Source organism: Saccostrea echinata, unplaced genomic scaffold (genome assembly GCF_033153115.1).
Source record: "Saccostrea echinata isolate AGI-Se365-2 ecotype Australia unplaced genomic scaffold, CSIRO_AGI_Sech_v1 ptg000009l, whole genome shotgun sequence".
Classification (NCBI taxonomy): domain Eukaryota; kingdom Metazoa; phylum Mollusca; class Bivalvia; order Ostreida; family Ostreidae; genus Saccostrea; species Saccostrea echinata.
Genome location: NW_026889758.1, coordinates 12,071,719 through 12,081,905, shown reverse-complemented (window position 1 = coordinate 12,081,905; position 10,187 = coordinate 12,071,719). Strand labels below are relative to the sequence as shown.

The 10,187-nt window shown below is 33.2% G+C and overlaps 1 non-coding gene across 1 annotated transcript; it reads right to left on the bottom strand.

Annotated features, from left to right (window-relative positions):
* Positions 1–9,898: 9,898 nt before the first annotated feature.
* On the bottom strand, positions 9,899–9,971 carry Trnas-gga (transfer RNA serine (anticodon GGA)). Its single transcript has one exon. It is a non-coding gene; the product is annotated as a tRNA-Ser (tRNA).
* Positions 9,972–10,187: the final 216 nt, after the last annotated feature.

Below are 10,187 nucleotides of genomic sequence, written 5' to 3'. Positions count from 1 at the left end.
GTATGAGGACATATTGCTCCTTTGCACTGCTGGGCTTGTAAAATCTCCCTGGATCGAGTCTGTTTTCCCCCATTACAATTCCTCTCACATTCTGTCCATTCTCCCCACTCCGTCATCTACAATACATAAAATTGCATGCATTATTTACTCAGACCAAATAAGCACAATAATCTCACATTCTGTCCATTCTAACCTCTCCATCATCTAAAGTACATTTAAATGAATTTTTTCTCTGTGCAGACTAGTGCAATAAATTTGTAAACTGTAATATCCAATTTTTCATATCAGTTTTCCACTTAAAACTCAAAATCTGACTACAGCTGATTCAAAGGCATGGTTATAAGCAAGAAGCATCCCTTGATGATCCTGCAAAATCCATTTAATTGTACTTTATAGTTACCAAGACATAAAGTATACTAAAAAGCATTGAATATTCACAGACAAATAGGAAACAAATCTAACTTTCAGATAGAAATAAATCATATCAATTCAAGAGTTCAATGGTGACCTTTTAGGCATTAAGTGATTTAATTTACTTAAAATACAGTATGACATTTTCCAGGAGATATTTATTTATGAATTTTCCATTTTTTAGTTAATCAACCTCATTTCAATTTTTAAAATGTATTCCTTCATGTTTCAATTTTCGATTTAAAAAAAAAAATTAATTCTACTGATCTGCAGTCACGCACTGCTCAAAATAACACGTCTGATCATTTGAGCCAGCAAAATGAAACAATTCAAAAAAAAATCACCTTCCATTTATCTGACAAATATGATACATTTTAAAGCAACACATTCATCAATATCTGAGGGTTTTTTTCATTAGTGCATTAAATGGGACAAATTACATGTTACTTATAATATAGCTATATTTACGTTATAATATTCTGTTTGGGCAAAATCTTCATGAAACAATTACATGTATGAAGAAAAGAAAAAAAAACAATTAGATTAACAAATATCAATAAATTTTAAGCTTCAGCACAGCAAGCTTTTTCAATTAAAATTAATGTCAAATAATCTGTTTGCAAATAACCTTGTAAAAGAGAGCAATCAAGTCCAAAGCTTTTCGTTGACCTAGACTCGTAAATATGTCGGTGACAACTTCTGAAGCATAATGTGTAATGCAGACAAAAAAAGATCAAATTCTTCTGAGATTCTGCTAGGATTAGACGTCTCAAGAAACATACTGACACACTAAGATAATTTTCTGAAATGTCAGTACCATTGACAAAAGTAATATGACCCACTTATTTAGGAGTGGAAAGAGAGGATTAAACCAGAGACTCATTCATCTAGCTACGGAATGGCTTTTTTTTTGCAATAACAAATTACTAACATCAACTGTAAATTCTAGAAAGGGATATTATTTACAAAGAAAATTGCTATTATCATACATCACAGACTCGCATGAAATTGTGAGCTTCTAAGCCAGTCATCTATAGAAAACGTGTCATCAAAATAATGTTTGAAATGCTGTCTTCTCATTACTAACCATTCCTATCCTACTGAAATCTACCTGTGAAATCTATATAATCACCTAAAATTTGGCCACATACTAAACCATAAACAAAATAAAACTGTTTTAATCAGTGGAGCTCTATATATATGTGTCCCTTTGAAACAAATAATTTCATAAGTATGAAAGACTACTGAGGAATTATAACAAAATCATATCAAAGATACATGATAAGAATTATAGATGTATATAGACATAGAAAGGACATAGAGATGGAACATCGTTACACAATATAGTCTATTAGGTACTATTCCCAGATCCTTTTTTTTTTCAAACATCATAGAGCTATCACAATACTTTATCTCAAATTCCATAAAAAATTATAATTCTAATTAATATCTAAACACAGACACAAAAAGTTATACCAAAGTTCTAATATGACATGAACAAAACAAGTGTTTTTCACTTCATCAGCTATAAATATTCCAACAGAACCTTGCCAAGGGACATCATTTATCTTGGTAATCGTTTGGAGCAAAGTAAGGCTTTGGAATACAAACCACTGCCAAACAAACATCTCATTAACCAGACAATATGGCTGGCAGCTACTCGGGATAATTTTTGTATTTTGCCAAGCTGCTCAACATCAACTAACCAATTAAGGAGAAGATAACCCACAAACATTCAAATATCAATTAGTAGCCATGGTTGTCTGTACCAGAAGTTAACGCTTTAGGCTAACATATGGTGCATTACAATTAGCTTTATATGTTTGTACTCTGTGTTTCAACATAAAGAATTTCTGGTCTTAAAAACTTTCTTCCCAAAAAACTACAGCATATCACCTTCAGGCAGTAATTTCTTGATAAATTCTTGTCCATAATAAGTTTCTATCCTTGAGAAAGAGACACAAACATTTCTTTTTTCTTTTGTTTTCTTCAATTAGTTTCATTTCCTTTAGAGCAAAACATATAACAAAATAATTTTCCTTACAATACAATCTCTAGAGGCTGTGTACGATTCACATTCCCTTGACTCCTCCAAGGTCTGGTTACGGCAGTGTGAACCCCCACAGTAGGCTGGAGTCAGTAGACGCCTGGATCGTATTGAGGACCCCGAGCCACAATTCTCACTACAGGCTGACCATTTCGTCCAGTCTGAGAGCTGGCAATCAATTGTCTTTGAGATTTCACATTCTTCAGATTCAAATATTTCTTCTTTAGGAGGACATTCCGTCCCATTACAGCTTGATGGCACCAGAACTTCCTTCTCTCTAGTTCTGTAAATATAAGTGTGTGTTTTTTTTTTTTAAATTATGCTTCCTGTTTTTTACAGACCGATGGTAAACACTGCTGGTACACTCCAAACCCAAGCTTCATGGTTGGGTGACTATATCATTGTGTGCATAATTATTGAAAATTTATCATATCAAAATCAATGATAGGTCATAATCACAGACACAGCATCAAGCTGTAAAAAAAAGAGTAAAAAGAGAACCCCTCTTTTTTCATCTTCTCTGACTTATTAATCTACTTTGGCCAAATTTAAACAGAATTTTAAGACACTGCTAGGGTTTAATTGATTGACTATTTAGCATTTTACAATGTGTCACTGATACTAAATCAGCCATAATGACATTCCACCCTAGTAATTAAAACAAGAGGCCCATGGGCCACATCACTCACCTGAGCACATTGGCTGGGCAAAAGCACAAATCAGTTCAGTATTGAAAAGATTAGGGTGGGCTTGAATTTTAAACTACATCATGATGCTTCCATGTCAATATAACAAATGGCTTTGTTGTACATGAGGTTTCTAAAAAAAAATTTACGGTAACCATATATTCCTTTGTAAAAATTTGATCCCCCATTGTGGCTCCTCCCTATTCCAGGGGTCATCATTTGAACAAACTTGAATCTTCACTACCAGGGGATGCTTCCAGATCAATATGACTAAACATAGCCTTTTTGTTCTTGAGAAGATTTTTTTTTTCTATATGTTCTTATATAAAATTTTTGATCCCCCATTGTGGCCCCACCCTATACCCAGGGGTAAGCATTTGAGTTGCATAGCTCTCATCAATATCTATCAGCATATGAAGTTTGATAAAAATATCTTGGATAGTTTCTTTGAATATTGAGCTCTGAATAGAGCTGGACGCAAAGCGCGACGGAAAGACACATGGAAGGATGGAAGGACGGACAAAGGACATGACAAACACTATATGCCCCGGCCATATTCATGGCGGGGCATAATCAGGAAACTGCTTTACAACTCTTAATTAATCTACATCCAAAAACAAATCATCACTAGTGTCCAAAGACCTTTAAGTTTCTGATTTTAATCAATTAGAAAAGACACAACTGCTTTCATAGAAAGACATTTGAATACGCAGAAATGAACTTAATTATGTTTTTGAAAACTACTCTCTGTGGACCATCACCCAAGTTGTTGCAGACAGGTAAATATGATATGAAGGTATAATTACAGGGCTCTCACACCAGTTTTTGGGACTGGGGCCGGGGCCGTAAAAATTGGGAAAATTAGCGACCTTTTGAGGAAATTTGGGAAAATCATAACTACTGTAGACAATATCCATTAAATTCATTATATATTGAGTTTCTGGTGGTTGTTATCAACTAAATTTCTGTTTTGTAATACAGAGAAATATGAATAACAAGTTTAGGAACTACATATTTTACTAAATATTCTTTTATATATATATTTGGGGAAGTGACCAATTGTGAAAATTAAAACATTTAATTGAGATAAAAGGTACCTTTTTTGAATTGGGAATGGGGCCTTTAAACGGCCCCAATTATAGGGAATCGAGAGCCCTGAATTATCATATTTCATTCACTATAGGCCTGTACAAAATTGCACCAGACAGGATTAAATTATCATTATCTTGATAAAAATAATAAGAGACACACTAGAGTTGTGATAAAATAAATTGAAACAAAAGAAAAATAAATTGAAACACATGAGTTTTAATTTCTCATGTGAAACATGAAACTTTTCCCTCACCATTCAATTGGTCCCTTGCATCAGTCGGCACCAAATCTCAGGAAAAGTTTACCAACATAGTTTTATACATATTATGTTCTGAAATCTTTGTGAAAACTTCGAGAATGAACAAGAAATTGCTGAAGTGTTCTCAACAGGGTTTATATTAATTAAGACTAGAGAATAAACCGCCAAATATACAGTCCGATGTTGATTAAAATTTCTTTTCAGCATCGTGTCTAATTTATTGCTCAGTTATCAACAAAAATGTCCCCTGGCAGAAGTAATGGTCTTAATATTATAGAGATCATAAAAAAGAACAAATTTTAATTGGAAAAACAAAGGGGCTGGTGAAGCTTTGAGTGTATAGCAAAATTTCAAAAAAAATATGTCACTCCTTTTGACACCAATCATCAATTGAAGGCGGAGCTTTAGCTTTCTGTGAGAAGCAAATCAGAAACAGTTATTATGTCATTCATTACAACACAAACTAGCAATCCCATAACTTCAATGCATTTTATTGTAAATAGGTTAATAACAGACAAGCAATCCCTATAAAGATTGTGTTGCACAGTAATCACAATCTGACAAATTTTAATCATGGCTGTGAGCAGTCCAAAATAACCTGTACATTACACAATGAAATGACGTGGGAACATTTCCTTGTGAATCCTTACTATTTCAAATAAAATGCCAGCTAAGATTTTATATTTGTAGTAATGGTATATATCTCAGCAACTATAAAAAAAATCAAATTTCGAAATGTGCATATATTTACAGGCCCTGTGCAAGCAGATCACCATAACTCTGATAAAGCATACAATTCAATTATAACATTGACAAGCTGGGGAATTACCATAAAAACATATGCAAATTGATTTGTGGGCATTCTTGTAGCTTTACATGGATACTTCAAATTGATATAGAGGCAGAGAAGGTATTCATTTGTATTAAAGACTCTTGAAAATAATTCATTAAATCAACTGACCCAATTCAAAATATTTCTCTGTTTACTTGAAAGTAAAATTTTGCTTTAATCCTGATGATTTTCCAAAAGAAATAATCTACATAAATTAATAATACTATTTGACAGAAATGTTTTTTTTCTAACTTGACAATTTAATAAAGGAATAATAGTCATTGATCATAGTAAGAGTTATCTTTCTTATCAGAAGGTCAATGAACCTTAACTTTTGTCTTTGGCAATATATCATATGGCTTGAAATCATACAAATAGGGAACTAACATTAAATAAATACAAAAGCTTTGAATATCAGCATGATCAGTAAAGAGGATTTCAAAGAAATTTAACATAACTAAAGGTATTGTTAAAGTTAATTGTTTTCAAGCCTATAGCAAAATATAGCTTTCTTCTAAAAATTTAAGTCTTTATTTAAAATCAGCCTTGTCTCTAATTTTGTCTCAAACAAATAGTGTATAAATTTTCTTCACTCTATCAAGTCATTTTGCGTACTTTTTTTTTTACTTAATTGATTTAAACATCAAATACACATTGTCCAATAAAAAAGCAATTTTGTAAATCTTAACAAGTTTTTCTCTAGCCTGATTTGGAATCCTGTAGAATACACGTTTCTCAATTATCTCATCATCTTTCCATCCCACTCAAATTTCTCATTAAGCCAGATATTGAGAATCTGTCAAAATTATAAAATGAGCTTTATTAGGTGAATGATCGGTTCATTACTCAATACTATAGAAGTAATGAACACAGAAATACAGCATCAAAAGAACTAGGCTTTGTCAAGAACGCTTCTACAAGTCTCTGCTGTGATTGACATGGCATGCAAAGGGCACAAAATGAACACTGAACATCTAACACTATACAGTTAGGTATAGTTCTTTGGAGTAAATATAAAATAAAATTTTGGGGTTCTATACTACTAAGACCATTGGGGTTATATGCTTCTCAGACCCTTAATTAATAATCAAACACCTCAACTAATATCACTTCAAAAATAATACAGCATAAGAATTTATCTTGATTTGAAGTGAAAACCATTCTGGTCTTTAATGTCTTAATCACCTTTTACTGGATTACTAAAAGTTGGTACGGTGATAACTGGATTATTGGGAGTTGGTATGGTGATAACTGGATTATTAAGAGTTAGTATGGTGATAACTGGTTTATTGAAAGTTGATAACTGAATTATTGAAAGTTGGTTTGGTGATAACTGGATTATTGAGAGTTGGTATAGTGATAACTGGATTATTAAGAGTTGATAACAGGGTTATTGAGAGCTGGTAACTGGGTTATTGAGGGTTGATAACTGGATTATTGAAAGTTGGTATGGTGATAACTGGATTATTGGGGAGTTGGTATGGTGATACAAGTAACTGGATAATTGAAAGTTGGTATGGGGATAACTGGATTATTAAGAGTTGGTATGGGGATAACCGGATTATTTCGAGTTGGTATGGTGATGACTGGATTATTGGGAGTTGATAACTGGATTATTGGGAGTTGATAACTGGATTATTGAGAGTTGGTATGGTGATAACTGGATTATTGAAAGTTGGTATGGGGATAACTGGATTAAAAAGTTATTATGGGGATAACTGGATTATAAGAGTTGATAACTGGATTATTGAGAGATTGTCTGGTGATAACTGGAATATTGAAAATTGGTATGGTAATATATGGAATTGAGAGTTGGTATGGTGATAACAGGATTATTGAGAGTTGGTATGGTGGTTACTGGATTATTGAGAGTTGGTATGGTGATAACTGGACTATTTAAAGTTGGCATGGTGATAACTGGATTATTGAGAGTTGGTATGGTGGTAACTGGATTATTGAGAGTTGGTATGGATTTGTGGCATCTGGATTCACAAACTTGCTTAGAGAGGATTTAATAAGAGTTTTAAAAACACTCAATAAGGACTCCAGCAGGAGAAAAAGGGGACCACTCTGGCAAATGCAAAGGCTTTGTCTCCATTCAGAACCATCATTTGTGCTCCGACCATGAACTTTTTGGTACATGTGCGTATGAAATATTTTTGATGAAATGGCATTTTGTAAGAAATTTACCAACATCATTAAGAAGTCGCATATAATCCAGAGTATCACGTATAAAATTCATAATGGCATTTAGCACCACTGAAGATACTCACTATTGGAACATAAAATTTAACTGATTATCAATTTACAGTAAATACTGAACAGAACTAAAATTACTCATATCTTAACCCTTTGTGTGCGGGAACCCAATATATTGGGTCTGACGTCACAAACGCTTGCGTGCGGGAACCCAATATATTGGGTTTTGGTTATTGAATTATACGTTTTTATATTTAACTTCATATTGAGCCCTCGTTATTAATTAACGAAAGTTTCTTCAGCAATAAGTCATTGTTATATATTGCTACTTACTGTTTTTGTTACTTAACAATTACAAAAATACACTTTTTAAAGTAAACTTTAGCAATAAAAGAAACATAATTTAACGATCGATGTCAGACGGACATTTTTAACGCAGTGAGAAATCCTAGATTTACAATAAATGTAAACACTGATAAAAATATGTTACTGAAGAAATAAGCCAATTCACATGTATTGCATTGAAGAATGGCATATTTCCCAACATACAGAAGTGAATAAAGTTTACAAGTTTAATAATTAATGTAATAAATAATACACGAGTAGCGGGACCTGAGCCTAACCTTCACCTTGTAATGTTCTTCCGGTTAAAACGAAAGTTGGACTATTATTCAGTGATACCGATTGTATAAGTGTTTAGAAAGACTCACAGAGACTGTATTTTCGTTTAATGTGAATTATATTGAATATAATGGATTACTTTAACTTGTGAGTAGACCAAACTTTTAATATTCAAGTTTTATCAAAACTGCACGAGATAAATCCTGGCTACAATGGAATCACGTTGTCGTCTTTCCAATGTTTACATGCAATTTCATGGAATATTTTATAATTAAATTATTTGTACAATAAAAATATCATTGAGTTTTGTATTATTTCTTATGAATCATCACTTGAGGTGTTATTAGTGACAAGCTATTTATATTTAATGACATAAAACGAAAACAAATATGTTGCTAATGAAGTTGCTATGCATACGGTATACGTATCGATACTTCCAACACAGAAATCGATATCATGGCTACAGAGAAAAATTTTGATTTTGGAGAATTTTTAAATGAGTTTATAGCGGATGATGCTAGTGGAGATGAATTTGAGGGCTTTAGTTTAGATGACGTGGTGGATAATCCCACTGAAAATTTTGAGAACTATATAGATGCAGATAATTGGACAAATGGGGACCGTGAACCTCCCCAACTAAACTTTACAAAGGTTGCTGGCATGAGACAAACCATCCGAAACAAAACATCACCAATGGAGTACTTCAAGTTGTTTCTCTCAGACCCGGATTATGAATTCATGGCCCAGCAAACTAATCTTTATGCTCAACAGTATATAAGTTCTGCTCAACTGAAACCAAATAGCAGGTACCATAAGTGGCATGACACAAACAAGTCTGAAATTAAGCAGTTTATTGCACTGGTAGTAGCTATGGGACTCGTGAGACAGCTAGATGTGAAAGAGTATTGGACAACAGATCCTGTGACTTCTACACCATTCTTTCCCAGTGTCATGCCACGAGACAGGTTTTTATCACTTATGGCCTTCTTCCATCTAAATGACAATTTGTATTGTGTGCCACGTGGAGAGGAGGGTTATGACCCTTTATATAAACTTGGCCCCTTGTACCAGAAGATTTTATATAGGTATGTATAGGGTTTACAATATACAGGCTTGTGAAAATGGGTTCGTGAATCCTTTATGCTTTTCATTGCCATGATTATGAACTTTAAGTTAAAAACTTTTCTCTAAGACTTACATCCAATGAAGTACACTTTTAAATTGATAGTTTTGCTTTTACATAATTTAAGTTCAAATGTACATTTTGTGTATTTAAGATCAGTAAGTTACCAATTGCTAAGCTAATATCCACATGTGAGGCAATATCTCAAACATATGAATTTTTGCCAAAGGAAATGCATAAACTTGCTGTGTATGAAAAAAAAATCAATCTGACTTTAATTCAGTATAAAAATATGCAATGATCCAGTCCAAGGTCAAATCTCTGAAAATTATAGTTCATTTGGAGTAGGACTGTTTAATAGTATGCATAACTAATAATGAATGGACAAATATATATTATAGAAAATGAACTTCCTGTAAACAAATACTTTGACTTATGCTCAAACAAGAGGCCTATATAAATGGGCCACAACACTCACCAGAATCACCTTGGCCATATTTTTCATCATCAGATATGTGAGATTTTTTTCCCAATGAGATGTTAAAAGTTTAATTTTGACATATATAACAAGGCTAGGTAATAATAAATATATATATATAGAGAGAGAGAGAGAGGAGAAAAATGGAGCGGACCAGACCGGGATTCGAACCCGGGCCCCCTGAATCTCCAGTCAGGTGCTCTACCAACTGAGCTATCTGGCCACTGGCGATCGAACCCGTCTGACCGCCACATTCCTCCCTCCTTAAAGGTCTTTGGCCCCACAAAGATTCCAATATATATATATATATATACATATATATTCCAATGAAATACCCCCCATACAAGTAAACAACATATTTAGGTATAACTGATAACGAATTCTTCAAAGGTTTGACACAGTTTACCAACCTCATCAGAATCTATGCATTGACGAGGGC